Source organism: Crinia signifera, chromosome 4 (genome assembly GCF_055691185.1).
Source record: "Crinia signifera chromosome 4, ASM5569118v1, whole genome shotgun sequence".
Taxonomy (NCBI): domain Eukaryota; kingdom Metazoa; phylum Chordata; class Amphibia; order Anura; family Myobatrachidae; genus Crinia; species Crinia signifera.
In genome coordinates, this window is record NC_139220.1 from 117,796,134 (window position 1) to 117,813,554 (window position 17,421).

General features: G+C 44.1%; 1 long non-coding RNA gene and 1 other non-coding gene across 2 annotated transcripts in view; both read left to right on the forward strand.

The window, feature by feature from the left end:
• Positions 1 to 17,421, forward strand: part of LOC146072406 (uncharacterized) — a 135,093-nt gene that overhangs the window by 12,406 nt on the left and 105,266 nt on the right. The window lies entirely within an intron of this gene.
• LOC146076251 (U1 spliceosomal RNA) lies at positions 5,106 to 5,268 on the forward strand. The gene has a single exon (XR_014473729.1). It is a non-coding gene; the product is annotated as a U1 spliceosomal RNA (small nuclear RNA).

Below are 17,421 nucleotides of genomic sequence, written 5' to 3' on the forward strand. Positions count from 1 at the left end.
AGACTATATATATATATATATATATATATATATATATATATATATATATATATATACATATACATTTCAAATGAGGCATAGCTCCTCCATAGCCAGTAATGGCTCTCTAAAATACTACATAGTATTTCCCACATTATATGAGCTTCAGCACTCCTGTTTTTTTTTTAAATTAAGTCTTTATTTATATATATTTTTTTAAACATAGACATACAAAATACACAAATACACATTGCACAAATAACTAACAAACATCAGAACAATCATGTTATATCAAAGACGCTATTCGGCGTCAAGGGGAGATAGAATTCAGTATGTCACAACTGGGTGTTGTTACATCTTATGAAAGAGAGGGGGAGGGAGATATAGCATATGTCATGTTAAATTGCTTAGAGCAGGGGTGGGGAACCTCAGGCCTGGGGGCCGTATGCGGCCCCTGTAACCAGTCTGAGTGGCCCGCCCACCTGCCCGGCGGCTTTGCTGGGAGTCAAGTACAGGGGAATTCTCACGAGAGGTCGGTAGTTCTCGCGAGATTCCTCTTAATCAACAGCATCCGGCGACTGTCAGTCCTATTCAGCGGCAGCCGCCGGAGCGTTGGACGGCTGCAGCAGGACAATTTGTAAGATACATTTTTTAACATATGGCCCCCAAAGGATTTTTTTCACCATACAAACGGCCCTTGGCACAAAAAGGTTCCCCACCCCTGGCTTAGAGTATAGTTCCCTCATATATAGGTTTAGGCATAGAACTTTATACATCAAACAGTTTTGGGAGTTATTTAATCTTTGAATATTCTTCCTAGCCAGTGGTGATTGCTGCACTCATTTTCGTCTTAATGTGACGTTAATTAAATGGAGATATTAACTTTTCTTTGCCTTGCTATTGGGCTAGATTGTGCCATTGCATTTGTACTGGATTAAATACTCTCTATTGTGTTTATCTTACAAACCAATTAAATAGGTGAAGGGAGGCTATTCTTAGCCCTTGAGTATATTAGATCCTAACCGATCTTACTTAAATATATAAATAATTATAATGAAGAAAGGAAAAAAAAAATAGAACAATATGTCTATGTGCTTTACTATTTATTTATTGATCTGTCCTGTGAACTTATACCATGCTGATTGGTGCCAAGGGTGCCAAATAAAATAAAATTTAGTGCTGGCGCCTCGAGAGGCATATATAAATTTTTCGTGCTCATATGTTATATTTACTAGATTAATCCATTCCGCAAACACAGGGCTTTTTTGCGCCATCCAATAACGTGCAACAATCACCTTGGCTAATGCAGTTAGGTTCAATAGCAGAGAGCTCATCTCATCTCATGTCCTCCTCTTGCCAGCACAGCATGTAATGTGGAGATAGTAGAAGATGTAAAGTGTGCTACCACCATCTTTATAGGCGTATCAGCGTTATGGATAACATCTCATATGTCTCAGTGACTGAATGCAGACACTGGAGACTGACTAACCATTTCTAATCTGGTTCACTTTGAAACGTCATATAGTTTAAAAACTCTTCTACATATGAGATGTTATCCATAACGCTGATACGCCTATAAAGGTTAATTCCCAAACTCTGCGATATAGAGGTGTTGGAACCAGTACCCCTGATGAAGTCATTCTGATGAAACACGTTGGGTCTGTTCCCTTTGTGACGGCATTGAATGTAAACTACCATGTTAGATGAATTCAAATAGTTTTAATAAAAATATGTTTTATTTCTATTAAGAAACAATTGTCTGCATTTTTAATTAAGGTGGTGGTAGTGCACTTTACATCTTCTACTATCTCCATTATATATATATATATATATATATATATATATATATATACACACACACCGTATATACTCGAGTATAAGTCGACCCGAATATAAGCCTAGGCACCTAATTTTACAACGAAAAACTGGGAAAACTTATTGACTCAAGTGGGACCCTCACTCGAGTATAAGCCGAGGGGGGCTTTTTCCTTTTTCAGCATAAGAAATGTTTTGAAAAAGTAGGCTTATACTCGAGTATACTGTATATGATATATATAATTATGCTCTCTTCGTTGGTTGACAAAGTGTGCACTAAAATGAAGCATTTAGAAACCCACACTAAAAATCCTGCATTAAATCTCTTGCCCCCATATGCTTTGAACTAGTGTATTTTTTGCTGTTAGTGGTATAGTGGTCATGAGGTTGTTGAGGATTCACAGTATTACACTGGATTTGGAAGGGTGTCACACTCCAGAATAATGCAACATGGACGTTTCAATGTTGCATTTCATTGACAGAAAACATCTCCTCCAGTCAGAAAGCTCCTTGCCTCAGTTGACTTTGGCAGCCAATCGGTAATCAGCAGCTCCTATGTAAACTTTTCCTATTCACTAACTTACTGTAAGAACAGATGCTGAATCCTGGCTTCTGTTTAGCAGCAAGTTCTGTTTTCACTATCGCTGCTAAAGTTTTCTAAGCAACTATTTTCTATACATTGCCGCCCCTCACTGTGCTACCGCAGAGATGCTATTGCATATGTACTAACATATGCGACTAGCATCACAATGTGGTGACGGAGACCCTCCTGTGATACCTGTGATGGGGTGTGCGTGGGGTCTCCGTCACATTTTGGGCTTCAGCGGCTATCCCCGGTGCCTCCTCATCCCCCTTGCAGCCGGTAGGACCTGCGGCTGTGACATGTTGCTAGAGGGAGGAGAATTTTGATGGGCGACGGGACTGGGTTGGCTTCTATGGTCTGCGGCGGGTGGTGATAAGAAGCCCATAGGCTTCTATAGGGTATCGCCACCCAAAGGTGGGGATACCCTTCCCAGCGAAGACCCGGCGGCCAGGTCTTAGAATATTTAAAAATGCTGTAAAACCTCGCATTTTTCCCTTAGTACATCCCGCCCATTACCTGTTACCATTCTGAAGCCAGTGTTTCTGCCAGCTGCATAGCACTAACAAGTAACAGCTCTTCTGGAATCAGCTCCTGTGTTCAGCCACCTTGTTTATATGCAACCATCTAAGTTTTGCTGTGACTCTTTCTCCAGATTGTGCTGGAATTACTTGTGATTTCAAGCACAGTGCTTCAGAGTTCAGCCATATCTTTTAATTACTCGCTGCATTGTACCCTGTGAATAGTCCACCCGTTGCTTTTTGTAGATCTCCAGAATCCCAGTGTGTGTGGCAACCTCTCATAATACTGCAAGCAAGTAATCTATCTGTTTCATATGCAACTATCAGCCAGCCTACTCTGCAGCACTACTGGTCCAAGCCAGTATATTCCATTCTAAAATGGAGAGTGATAAACAGACAGCCAATCAGCTCCTAACTAACCAACATGATTTATTGGTTGTTCATCCATTTTATCACTTTTTGAATCTTAGTGCATCTGGCCCCCTAATCCGATATACTTTGTAGCTGGTCCCAGCCTGATATACTGCATAGCCTGTCCTAACCTGGCATCTAGTATAGTCAGTCCACGCTTGAAATCCAGTTTGTCATGTTCAGGAAAGGAGGGAAAAGCTGTTTGTACAGCACATGGAGCATGGCTATGATAATGGTAGTGGCGTGGAAGCCGCACGAGACAGGGGCTGACAGACAGGCATGGATTGGTGTTTATCTGTGGCAGCTACCATGCTGGAAGACTGCTGGATTGCTGATACGGATGCACCCTTTGAGTGCTGGATCCATGCACTGAGGACAGAGTGCACAAAGCGCTGATGGAAGCATGTTCTGGAATGCAGTGACAGTCTTGCTAAACACTTGGAAGGTAAATACTGTATATCTGTCTTAATAATCTGGCCATAACACACCATTTAAATACTTAACCAAATCTCATTACAGCGACATCTATATTGCCCAGTTCTCCCAGTTCCAGTGTCCACAAACAAATCCTGATCCATGATAGCTATGGACATTATACTGGGCTCGTTAGAAGTTGAGGTGCGGGGATATTACAAGAGAAAGGTTGATCCTAGGTATTGAGTCAGATGAAAGCTATGTTCCTGATATTGCCTATGTCTTTAAAACTTACATAATAAATAATTCTCAGCATCTAAAATTTTCCTGTAATTGTAAACAGTCCTTGTCTTATTTATTGACCTGATCACAATGCTCATCTGTTCTTAATCTGTATGGTCAGACAACCGTAAAGTGGAAGGAGAGAGACAGATTCAGAAAAGGAAAGGAGAAAGAGAGGGGAAGTGTAGAGAAGATAGCTCAGAAAGGGTAAGGGCAGGGAGACTGGAAAAGACAGAGGTTAGTGCAGGAAGGCAAAAAGCAGAGTGGCTGGCACAAAAGAACAGAGAATGACAAACAGAAGAAGAGAAAAGCGAATTAAAAAAAGCTAAGGAGAAGGTAAGAAAGACTGACACAGAAAGGACAGGTAACCCAGACAGGAGAGAGTGATTGAAAAAGGTCAGGAAGCCATAATTCTAAGGTTCAAGTGCACATCGCCCTACAATTCCTTTATGGGCAGGTGATCTTCACACAATTAGAATGGCAAGCATTATCTAGCCCGCAGTGAGACAGTTAATAGCTGTCAGCATGCAGATTGGTAGATATGGAAAGTTAGTGTCAGAGACCATAGGTGTCTGGCACTTAAGAAGCATAGTCCTGCTCAGTATGTCCATGCATGTTTTATTACAAGGTATAAATCATTTTTTTAAAATATCACAGATAATGGAAATTGCTTCCATATAATATAACAATTCATTAACAATTGTGCACAATGTAACAGACAGACAAGACAAACAACATACAACATATAATAAAAGCTGCTAATTTATTATTTATTTATTACAAGTTTCTTATATCGCGCAGCACTTTACAGAGAATATTTGACCATTCACATCAGTCCCTGCCCCAGTGGAGCTTACAATCTATATTCCCTACCACATGTACACGCACACACAGACATTCTAGGGTAAATTTGTTGGAAGCCAATTAACCTACCAGTATATATTTTTGGATTGTGGGAGGAAACCGGAGTACCTGGAGGAAACCCACGCAAGTACGGGGATAATATACAAACTCCGCACAGTTAGAGCCATGGTGGGAATAGAACCCATGACCTCAGTGCTGTGAGGCAGTAATGCTAACCATTACACCATCCGTACTGCCCTATACTTACCTGGCAGGGGAGATACCATGATCACAAAGGTGGTTCACCCAGGGCGAGGCTCACCCATTGCACTCCGGGTGTGTTGACCCCTGCGATTTCCCCAAATTCGGGAAACTCGACTGCATAATTTGTGGTAGCAGACTGTCTGTCGGCGGTGCTGTCTGCGGTGATGTGCACTTGTCCAGGCAGGGGTGCTATTGGTAGGAGCAGTGTTTAGTACAGCGTAACTAATCATTTGGATTCCCCCAGGCAAAAAGTTTCTGTCAAACATCGTTATGCCCATTACAGAATATTACACACCCTAATGTCCGTAACACAATATGCCACACACTGTATATTGTACCATTGCACATTATACCACACTCCACAATGCCAATTACACATTACACATGGTAATGCCCAGTATATAGGGCCTGGTGTTCATTATGCCGGCGCTGGCATTCTGACTGCTGTCAGAACACTGTTAATAATACAAGAAGTGGAGGTTGGACCTGTGGATGGAGAAATAACAGGAGAGGGTAACCAGGTAACCCATGTGGGGGTCATGGGTTCCGCAGATGTGCTGTTAGGTGAGAAAGAGCATTAGTGGGCAACGCAGTGTGTGTGTGTAGGGGGGTATGGAGCTGTTAGGAGACAAAACATATCATGGTAGCCAGTGGGGGAGGTTGGAGTTGTGAGGGGAGAGAGAGAGAATGAGGGGGATAGCCTGTGGTAAGGGGGGGTTGGAGCTGTGAAGGGGAGGCAGGAGAGGGTAGCCTGTGTGGGGGATGGGGGGAGTTGCTGGTGCCACAAATGGGGGGAGGGGGTGGTTTGGAGGGGAGAGAGAGCATGAGTGGGTAACCTGTGGGGGTCTGTGTGGGGGAGGGGGGCATGGGTGCCATGAATGGGGGGGTTTGGAGCTGTAAGGGGAAAGAGAACATGAGGGGGGTAGACTGTGTGGGGGAGGGGGGGTCGCGGGTGCCGCGAATGGGGGAGGGGGGTTGAGGTTGTGAGGAGAGAGAGCATGAGGGGGGTAGCCTGTGTGGGGGAGAGGGTAGCTTGTGTGGGGGAGGGGGGGCGGGTCGCGGGTGCCGCAAATGGGGGGGAGGGGGGGTCGAGGTTGTGAGGAGAGAGAGCATGAGGGGAGTAGCCTGTGTGGGGAGAGGGTAGATTGTGTGGGGAAGGGGTCACGGGTGCCGCAAATGGGGGGAGGGGGGGTGGCGGGTGCTGCAAATGGGGGGAGGGGGGCCCCATCATAGGAATAGGAAGGATGTATGTTAGATCAGGGGGGGTTGCTGCCAGGGCCTGGTGGCTGTCGACCAGCCAGGGATGGGTGCAGCAAGTTTAACACGGGCAGGCTAGAGCGGGGGGAGGGAGGGCACGAATCACTCACCGAATAGCTGAGTTAAGTGCTTGAAGTTGGCAGATGCAGCTTCGCTTCCTTCCTCCGGCTCTCCGCTGCGTAGCTTTCCTGCTGCTGGCCTGCTGCTCCTCCTGCAGCTCACTACCGCCCTCCAGTGGCCGGCGCCCTAGGCAAATGCCTAAACCTGCCTAGTGGTTGCGCCAGCCCTGGTTAGAGCATATATGAGGCTGAGTAATTGATTATATTAGAGGCAGTGAACCATTGCTCATAATTACCAGTCCTGCATGTACTTGAATCCTTTAGTTGTTGCGCTCTTGATGATGGGATATAACCTCAGGTCAGTCTCTCCAAGTTGTTTTACCAAAAATGCACTCTGGAAATAGGCTGTTTGGGGACCTTTTTCTGCTGGACCAGCCATCTAGACGGTTATTGTAATCCACAGATAACGCGCTGGAGGATAGAGTACAGGATCAGGCACAAATGGGGCTCAAAAATGCGTTTCTCCGCCTACTGCTGCAATCGGCGGCTTCCTCAGTCTGAGCCCACAGATATTTACATTGCTGCTTTATAGCAGCGCCGTTCGCACCTTTGATTTACCCGCACTTCCGGGTTGCGCACCAAGCCTCACTTTTGTTTTGCATGTATTTATAGGCTCCCGCGGCCATTTTGTTTCATGTGTTCCAAGCCTCATTTTCACTCCAGGACACATACAAATAGCGTCCTCCATATATTGAATCATATCACCTCATTTGCATATCCCGAAAACGGGTTTACTTTGTTTTAACATTATTTTCAGTTCATACGCCCATCTGAAGTAGAACTTGCCTCATTTTAATGCTCATATATGCTTCCTTTACTTCTTTCTTTTGCTATTCATTATACACAAATATATCACATTATTACGGAGGACTGGCAATCCTTAAAGGGACACACACACATATAACATATATATACTGTATACACACACACAAAATTAATATAAAATATATATATATATATATATATATAAAAATATATATATATATATTTTGATGATAACATCAACCTTAGTAGAACTATATATTAATGCGTGCATAGACTTTTTAACATTCTTAACAAGTTTATCCCCATTAGATCTAATGGACTTTAGGGAGGTGTCGTTCATATTGCTGTAACCCTAAGGTATCCCCCCCTCCCCCCCCCCCCCATGGGTACCGCTCTAATTATATACAGAGAGAAGTATACATTTTAATATGATACAGATATCGATTGGGTATAGACATCAATTGTTGATAATACCGTCAGCAGTGGTATAACTCCAGCTATATTTATCCATAGTTACCCAATCAACCAAAATGATGGACAAACCTCATGTCCTCATCCCCCTCCCCACTTTCCTGGATACCAGGTTCTCCCTCCTAGTAATAAGAATCCCTTTTTATGTATGTTCTACTTTTTTGCACTTCAAATACCATTCAATTCTATGGTGTCATTTGATCCCAATGGGCTCAGGGTTTTCATACAGAAGATCCAATACGCCTCCCTTCTACATAGCCGTACGTACCTATCACCCCCTCGGGGTGTGCTTTGAATGTGTTCAATCCCTATCATTCTAACCCCCTTCATGTCACCCCTTTGGCACCCGGCCATGTGTCTATATAGACTATTATTTCTACTCATCTTCATAATGTTTCTTTTAAGCTCCATGTATCTAACATGTAGGTTTCTGATCGTGCGGCCTACGTACTGTAGACCGCAGCCACAGGTCAAAAGATAAATGATGTATTTTGTTTTACAGTTAAAAAATGCTTTTATGTAGAATGTTTCACCAGAGACATATGATGTAAAGCTCATATATTTATTTTCCGCTGTTAGGCATGAGACATAAGAGCCCCCCACCCCCCCTGATTGGTAGATGGCTGGAGCTTTACACCAATAAGAGTGCTGATAGCAATCCACTGTATGAAAGCATGTGGAATGAAGGTGCAGGCAGGGCCATTGCTGGTGTTCAGCGCCCCCCCCCCCCCCACCTATAAATGTGTGTCCTCCCATACTTTAAGTTGCATGGCCACACAAAAGTACCCCTATTTCAAATAATGCCACGTAGCAGCTCAATATTATTCACATTACATGGCTAGTAGTGCCCTTGATTCCTATTACACTAATAATTCATGTAACACTACACAGTAGTGCCCCTTACACATAATGCACATAAAGCAGTAGTGCTGCTTACACCAGTGCTATAACTAGACATTTTGGTGCCCTGTGCTAGAATGGGAATTGTTGCCCCCTATATAAACAAAACAGGGATAGCGCGACATGGAAAATATCCACACTCACCTATTCAATGCTGCCAGTAATGACAGCATTGGAGAGTGTCATCCAATTTTTTTAAAGTCAGATCTGTTTTCGACAATCCGCAGCCGCTTTCGACAATCCACGGACTTTCCCACACTCAACAGTCAGAACATTGAATTACAACTGTTAAGTTACTGTATCAAATGAAAACGTCACGGAATTCTGACTGTCGGGATGTTCCGACAGTTGGAATCCTGGACTGAATACCCCCATAGACTCCTACACTTTAGATATAAGTGTACTTCTTCTTTCATATAGAAAAACTCTATTTAACAAATTGCTAACAGTAACTGATTGTTAAATATGCTAATACTAATGGTTACATATTTGCCAAACGTATTATTAAAACCTAAATAAATGAAACGCCAGAAGCATGTTCTCCAGATATATTTTATACGCCGGAGCTTGGCAAGGATACAAGGTTAAATAATGCCACTGCCAGGCACAATAGTATAAGCCTTTATTTGTGAAATGAAGGCTAGTTGGAGCATACAGCAGGAATGTTATGCTCATGGAACGTATTAAAAGATATAAATCATTTTTGTTGGCTCAAAACAATGCATGCATAAAACATGAATTAAGGAGATATATCAGAGTGTGACATCTAGTGAGTCAAAACAGATAGTACAGACCATCAGGTTTACAGCCTAACATATATTGGAATATTAGAGCTTGACAGTCAGCATGGGGTTGTAGGTCAAGCCAGTTTACATTCATGGCAACATGTATATATCTTTTTTGAATCATTGCGTAGGTTCAGTGGCAAACGCAGGATTTTCAGAAGGGGGTTTCCAGAGGGGCGGAGCAAAGCACGGAGATGGACACTTAGGTGACCCAGTATATGCCGGGTCAGTTAAAGTATTATAGATAGACCAAATATATATAAATAATAATAATTAAAATATATATATATATATATATATATATATATATACATACATACATACATATGCATACAGGGGCGTCAGCAGCAGTGTAGACCCCTGGGCATAGTAATGTATTGGGGCCCCCTACCGATCCTCCAGCGGTAGGGGTGGGGGAAGCTTTGATGTCCCCCGGGTGGTAGGGGGTATTATATCAACCGCTCAGCATGTAGGGCCTTGATCAGTAATTTCCACTAATTACCCCTTTACTGCACAGATGGTGGGAGATGGGGTGGGAGAAGGGGGCATTGGGCTGAATGAAGGGGCCCTGATACATAACTTTAAGTCAGACAGAACCTGAAATATCTGACTGGGAATAACAATTAACAGGCTTGGATGGGGACCACTGCTTTGAAGTCAGATATCTCCGGTTCCCAATGGCCGATTTTTACAATTTTTATACCCATGGAAAGAGGGGACCCTCAGCTTTCAGATGGGTACTCAGAAACCCCCCCTGCGTGTGCTACTGAGGTTCTATACAGGGGAGATCTTCAGGACCTCTACTTGTACCTATCAAACAAACTCTCTGAATAACATATTTTGAAGAATATGTATACAATTTTACAAAGGAAACGCTACCTCAAGAGCAGGGTTCTCTTCCCTCAGGTGCTTTTCCTTCTCTTACATCTGGGGTAGTCACCTCCAGTCCTCGAGAGCTACCAACAGTTAATGTTTTGCAGGTCTCCTAACAGCATCACAAATTAAGTAATTAGCTCCACCTGTGGATCTTTTCAAACGTGTTAGTGAGTAATGAGTGCATAAATCATAAATCTGATCTCTGGGTAGAATTGTGATGTCTGCCTGGTGAGGAGTCCTTTGGAAAAGGGGGTGGAACCACGGAGAGGAGAAGAAGGTGGCACCATGGCAATTCGGAGGTGGCACCATGAAGGAGGAAGCTAGTAGTCCAGGGGTGGCCAACCCGCGGCTCGCGAGCCACATGCGGCTCTTCCCTCCACAAACTGCGGCTCATCATTCAAATTGTCCCAGGCCAGCGCCGCCGGGACACAGCAGTAAGAGCACAAGGAGAGGACCAGTGGCCGGCGCATGCGCTATCACGCTAGGACAGCGGCAGTCAGTGAGTGTGTCTCAGCTCCTGCTTATGTGACCCCCGCCCCCTGGCAGCATATCAGAAGGATCTCTTCCGGCGCCGATCCCTCTTCACACCTGCCGCATCGTGCACAGGACCATCTTGCCTGGCCACTCAAAGCTCCCAGTCCTGCGGTGATGGATTATGAAGTGCTCCAGACCTCACTGCTGGCGCCACTCCCCCTTCAGCTCTGCCGCAGAAGAGAGCAGCTGTCTGCTACCCGGCTCCGCCACCGCATCCCGCACAGCTCCATCCGGCCCGCCCACACAAAACTGTGCATACACCTTCTCCAAGTCCTGCTGCAGGATGGATGATATGCAGGCCCCACTAACTGCTCCTAGTCCATTGCCTGGGGACACAAGCTGAGCACTACAGTACAGAGGTATTCTTGGTGGTGGGGGTGGGAAGGGGGAGGGAGGTGTATGTCCTTACAACTTATGTGTGTGTCTCAGGGTTCCTTTACAATTTATGTGTGTGTGTGCCCTTAATATTTATAGGTGTGTTTGAAAGTGCGCCAAAACATTTTGTGTGTGTCAGCATGCCCATACCTTTGTTTTTTTCAGTGTACAACCCACTTAAAATGGGGCGTGGCCTTTTGTGAGCTAGGCCACACCCACTTTGGCATGGTATCGGCTCTTTGTCTTTGGTAACCGATTTTTTTTGGCTCTTCGCCTCTGTTTGGTTGGCCACCCCTGCAGTAGTTCCTAGGATGGAGGCCCTGCATTGGAGGGAGGATGATCATTTGATCACAGCTGCAGTGCAGTCAGCACCATTGTTGAAGGTGATCTGATGAGGCTAGCCCATACTGTTAAAAACCTCTGGGGAGTAGAAGTGGCTGCACATTATATAGCAGGAAAAGGCTGCACTGCATGGAGAAGGTGCTGTCTTTCATCTGACATCACATCTCTTCACTTGTACATGGCATCTCTGTAATATTTAGGGAGAGGGGCCAGATATAGATTTACGTATCAACTCATCCTCCTGATTGATGAGTCCCTACACTTTAAACAAGTACAGCTGGATACCTGTAGTTACGGCCGTCACCACCTGTAAATGAATAATACACAAAGTAAATGGGGGTTGTACCCTCACGCCTAAAGTCAAAATCTGTGTTCGTATAGATAGTTACTCAAGTAACTTTCTTTGATCCCCTTGAACTTTCTTTTATCTAGGGGAATGATGGATCCAAAAGAACATCAAAGACAGAAAACAAAAATACTTCTCATAGGGTAAACCTGTGTACAGTATCTCTCAAATAACAGAATGAACCAGACAACTCAAGTCTAAAACTGTACCCTTATATGGCCTACTCCAGGCCAGATTTGATCACGTCAATATAAATTGAGGTGCCAGATATCAGGCAGATGTAACACTTCTTCCCATATCTCAATATTTCGTAAAAAATAAGTATAAAGTACCACTCCGCAAACACCGATACTGGAACGTTGTGGGACACCGATACTGGGACTTTTTTTGGATACAATTGAGAAGGAGCTATCCGTGTTAACATCCACCACTTGACCACTGACCAAAAGGTCTTTTGTATAAGGCCCCATATAATATTAAGTAATTTTGTATGAGTTTGTAGTTGATGTATTAATAAATGTTATGATTTACACTATGACACTATGAGGATTAGTCTTTTTGACCCTGCGGATGTTTCCCATGTTGACTTTATGACCAGGTCGACCATGTTGTCATTTTGAGGTTGACATGTTGACTGTCCATCTAGATCTCTGCCCAATATCTTATCAAGATCTTCACTTGCAACCCAAGTTCCTTGATGATGCCTTCTTAGACAAGTCATGTCAAGTTTAAGTTTGCATGCCCAAGGCTTAGACCTAAAACATTATTAGAGTTACATGTAATGGCATGTCTAATTGTATAATTGGGTACATTTAAATAAATAGCTCTAGGATTATGCACAAATCCAAAAATCTATGCCTAATGTTTTAATGCATTACCTAATTTTGAAGGTTAATGAAAATTATAAAAAAAATGATCTTGTCGGATATAATACAGTTGATGTACTGGGAGAGTAAATTTACCATATGGCTGTCCCTGTCTCTGCCAGGAAAAGTTAATTTTCATTTAGTACAAACTATATAAGTTTAAACATCATGTATTTGTTTATTTATTTCTCTTTATCTTTCAATTTTTTTTATAACTTGCAATATTTGGTTCAATTCCTAAAAATACTGTTTTCCTTCAAATTAAATACTGTATATAAAATAATGCAACAGTGTTGTTTAAAGTACACTTTTATATAGAAACAAAATTTAACTCTTCTCTCTTTGTCATTGTTACCCCATATACCACAAGCAGTTCCCCTCTCATATGTTTTTAACTAGAGGTAGACAATCTGGGATGCTTCATTGAGACTTACTGCATGGAATTACCATTAATCATGTTAACAAAATACAGATGACCCTAAATATATGCTTTTCATAGACAGTGTGCTAGGTGTGCTTGTAGTAAATATAAGGGGGAGGGGAGTGTAGTACAATCCTATTGAAAACACCAACTAAAGCAAAAAAAAATTGTATTTGCTCTGGTGAAAATCTGATCAGAAGATAGCTGTAGTCTACCAATGTGTGCCTAAGCAGTGTACACCTTTATATGGCCCTCTTGGCAGAGCCAAATTTCCCATTAGGCACGTGAGGCACGTGCCTAGGGGCGGCACATGTTTGGGGGCGGCACTTGGATGCCTGTGATAGTACTGTCAGCCCAAAGTGTACCAATAACTGCAAAATATCCATTGTACTGTACTATATTCCATCTTAAATAGAGTGTAAATGGATAGGACATGCAGACATTGCCCCTATAAACTGTCCTACTTAGTAAACATTATTGTTGTGCCTAGGGGCGCCATCATCCCTAAATTCGCCCCTGCCTTGGTCATCATGTAGGTGGCAAGCTGGATACTGAATAGTGGTCAGGTGGTACATATAAATCTTCCTATGTAAAACAGAATACATTGGATTACAAAATAGCCATTCAATTGCTGTTTGAGTCCTTTATTATGACTTGGTAGAACATAAAATATGACCTTATTTAATGTGACATTTAGAGCAGAGTTGAATTGTTATAAATGTTAACTTTTAATATTTAGATTGGCTGAAAATATTAATGTGTAATGTGTTTATCTATGAATTTGTGGTGCTTGGCAGGATAATGATAATGAATAAATGCACTTTTTTGCAGAGATGTGTAAATTACACATTGACGCAACAATGCTATATTAGAGTGTTATTTTCAAAAGACTTGTCAACTTCCTGCATTTCTTTCCACAAAATAAGGTGAGCCATTGAAATTATATATTTGTTGAAAAATATATTTTGTTTAAAAGCATTGAACCAATGAGGTTTAAGGTTGGAATGTGTGACATCACTTCTTTTCTTAGCATGCCTTTGTAAGTTCTCAGGGAACATTATCCACATTATGGCCCTTATTCTGTTTCGAGCGGTACGGCCCGCGTGCGGCCGTACCGCCGATGTTTTCCGTCTGCACATGCGCAGAGGTCAATCTGCGCATGTGCAGGCGAATTCGCCGCACATAACGTTAGTACGCCGCAAAGGGGGCGTATAGGGGAGTGAGGGGCTTCATGCCCTCATTTCCCTATGTATACGCCCCGCGTTTCATGGGCGTTCCCATGCAAACGCGGGGCGTACGCATGGTAATGAGGGCATGACGCAACTCATGGGGGCGGAAAGCTGACGTCGCCGGATGTCAGCTTTCAGCCCCCATACAAGCTACCACACGGACGATTGTCCGTGTGGTCTCAGCTTGCGGGAGCTGCCGGGGCGTGCGGACCTGCCTTCGATGGTCGACGACCATCGAATGCAGGGGGCAGCTCCCACCATGGTGGAGGCGTACGCCTCCACCATTTTTATGCGGATCGCCAGCCGTCCGTGTACGGACGGCCGTGGCGATCCGTAGGGTGGGCGGGGATTGGTTTGTGCGGCCGGAGCCCCGTGTGCGGCTCTGGCCGCACCAACCAGAATAAGGGCCTATGTAAGGACCTTGCTGGAATATTAAACATTGTAGAATTAATGAAGGACACATTTAATCAGTCAATTTTTATCAAGTCAGTGATGTCTTTTTTGCTAATCATTCTGAAACCTCCAAAATGCCAACAAATAAATGATTTAAATAGATTGTCTCATATCTAATACATAGTTGCCTACCCTCCTGTATTCTGCAGGAGACTCCCTGAAATAGCAGCGATCTCCCTCATTTTACCTAGCCCACATTACACTGTTACATTTTTGGGGAAAAGGAACAAGGGATAGATACATTTACATTTACAACTGCTTTGGGGCTCATCTACATTTCGATATGTCATTTTTGAAGATTCCTCTTAGATGTACCAGTGCACACTAATGCTTCTAGGGGCCACATTTACAATCTTTTTTCACAACCTCTCCATGGCCCTTATTCTGATTGACGCGTACTTTTCCGCATACTTTCGGATCGCGTCTTTACGGCGTCTGCGCATGCGTGGAGAACGCAACGCGCATGTGCCACGCCTTGACTCCGTACCTGTTCGGGCAAATCCCGTACAAAACTGTTCCCCGCAATCAGTCGGGAAATATGGGCGTATTATGGGCGTCATGCGGAATGACACATGGGCGTAGTTTCAAAGTGGGCAAAACGGGGCGGAAACATGGGCGGACACGGGGGAGTACACTTATGTTGGGGGGCGTGCATTCGGATACCACTCCGAATGCACGCGAACAAAAAGGGAAGAAATGTGCGGTGTCCAAAAGGCTACTATTGCTTTGCGGACACCACTCGTTCCTGCGGTAGGCGAACGGACCGCCTAATGACTACAAGCATTAACACCTGAACCCAATAGAATCGACTCCTTTACTCATTACTCACTAATAGGACGCTTGTCAGTGCTTTAATTGAAAACATTGCTGCTTCAAGGAAACCTTAGTAATCACCCACATATGCTGTACTTGTCACACACTTTAAACCTGCTAACAATGGACATGACTGAATATTAATACTAGCAATACACATGTGTATTCGACATGTACTAATGAAACCACACAATTTTTGTAAAGTAAATAAATTTATTTATATACATTTCACAGTCAATGCCACTGTGATGCAATGACAAAAAAATAAAAAAACCCCAAAAAAAAAACCATGGCAGGAATGTACCACAATAAATTAGAATACAAAACAAATATAATTGCACACAGATGGACTCCAGCACCTCCTATGTGCCACTGCACATGCAGCCAGTGGGAAATGAGGAGGCTGCTGGCCCTTCTACAGCAGGGCAACCTGCACCTGACCATTCTACAGCAGGGCAACCTGCACCTGGCCCTTCTGCAGCAGGGCAACCTGCAGCTGCCTCATATGCACCATCAGCAGAATCATTTGGAACACAACCGGGGACTTAGCAACATCACTTCAAGTACAGCTGACAGTAATGGCAGGCAAAAGAGGGCAACAGGGGAACCAAAAAGGACATTTGAAGCAAGGGCTTATCTGGTTACCCTCAGCACGTGATTGGACACAAGAAGCTGACACACACAGCACAATGGAAGAGTTGGGATGACATAACGGTGGAGATTAATGCAGCCACAAGTTCATTTGCGACCACGTTTGGCCTTGGTAGGCTCCTTGGCCTGTGCAGCAGCTCTTCGGCCACGGCCAGATGCTGGGGCAGGTGGAGCAGATGCTGGTGAGGGGTTGGCTGGTCTACCCCTCCTGCCAGCAGGGAGTGTTGCTGGTGGTAATGCACCAGAAACGGATGACATTAGGACCCTGTTGCTGTTAACTAGCTCCACCATAAGCTCATTATGGTGGAGGAGGAGATCATTTTGGCGGGTGGCTTGCTCGGCCAGCACCTGAGCACTTGCAGCCATGGCCTGATGCGCCTCAGCCATGGCCTGCATGCTCCCAGCGATGGCCTGCTGGGTGCTGACCAAGCTCGCTATGATCTCCTCGGTCCTACGCATCCGTTCTGATGCCAACTCTCCCTGCTGGTTTATGTCCCCAAGCATCTGGGCCAAGGTGGCAAAATCGGCTTGGGCCGATGGCTGCTGCTGCACAGGCCTACCACTGGGGCCAGGTGGCACGGACTCCTCCACCTCCTGAGAAGACTCTTCACCAAGCAGTGGGGTGTCTGTTAAAAATGATAAACACAATTAGGACACATTCTAAGATAATTACTTGCACAAGCTTATGCCATGACAAATATTTACCTTCAATAAAAGACGCAAACACTTCAGCTGGGGCCTCGCTATCCATCGTGCTCACCCCCCTGACCTCCTCAAGTGATACACAGCTCTCGGCCATCAACTCCAGGGGGGTGAACTCTAGCCCTGATGGCATGGGCCCGGCCCCAGATCTCTGGCTGTGTTCCCACCGCTTGGTCATCTTCCTCTTCAGGTTGGTTTTGAAGTCCTGCCACCTGCAATGTAAGTAGACATATTAATACATGTCACTCCAGATGTTTGCTGTTGCAGCCATTGGTCTGTGCTACATATTACGACATGTGCTTAATGTCCAAAAGATAACATTACATGCAACTATGATATCAACTGTTACAATACACATTCACAATCACCCTACTCTAACTCTCCACGAAATAACATGTCAATAATGT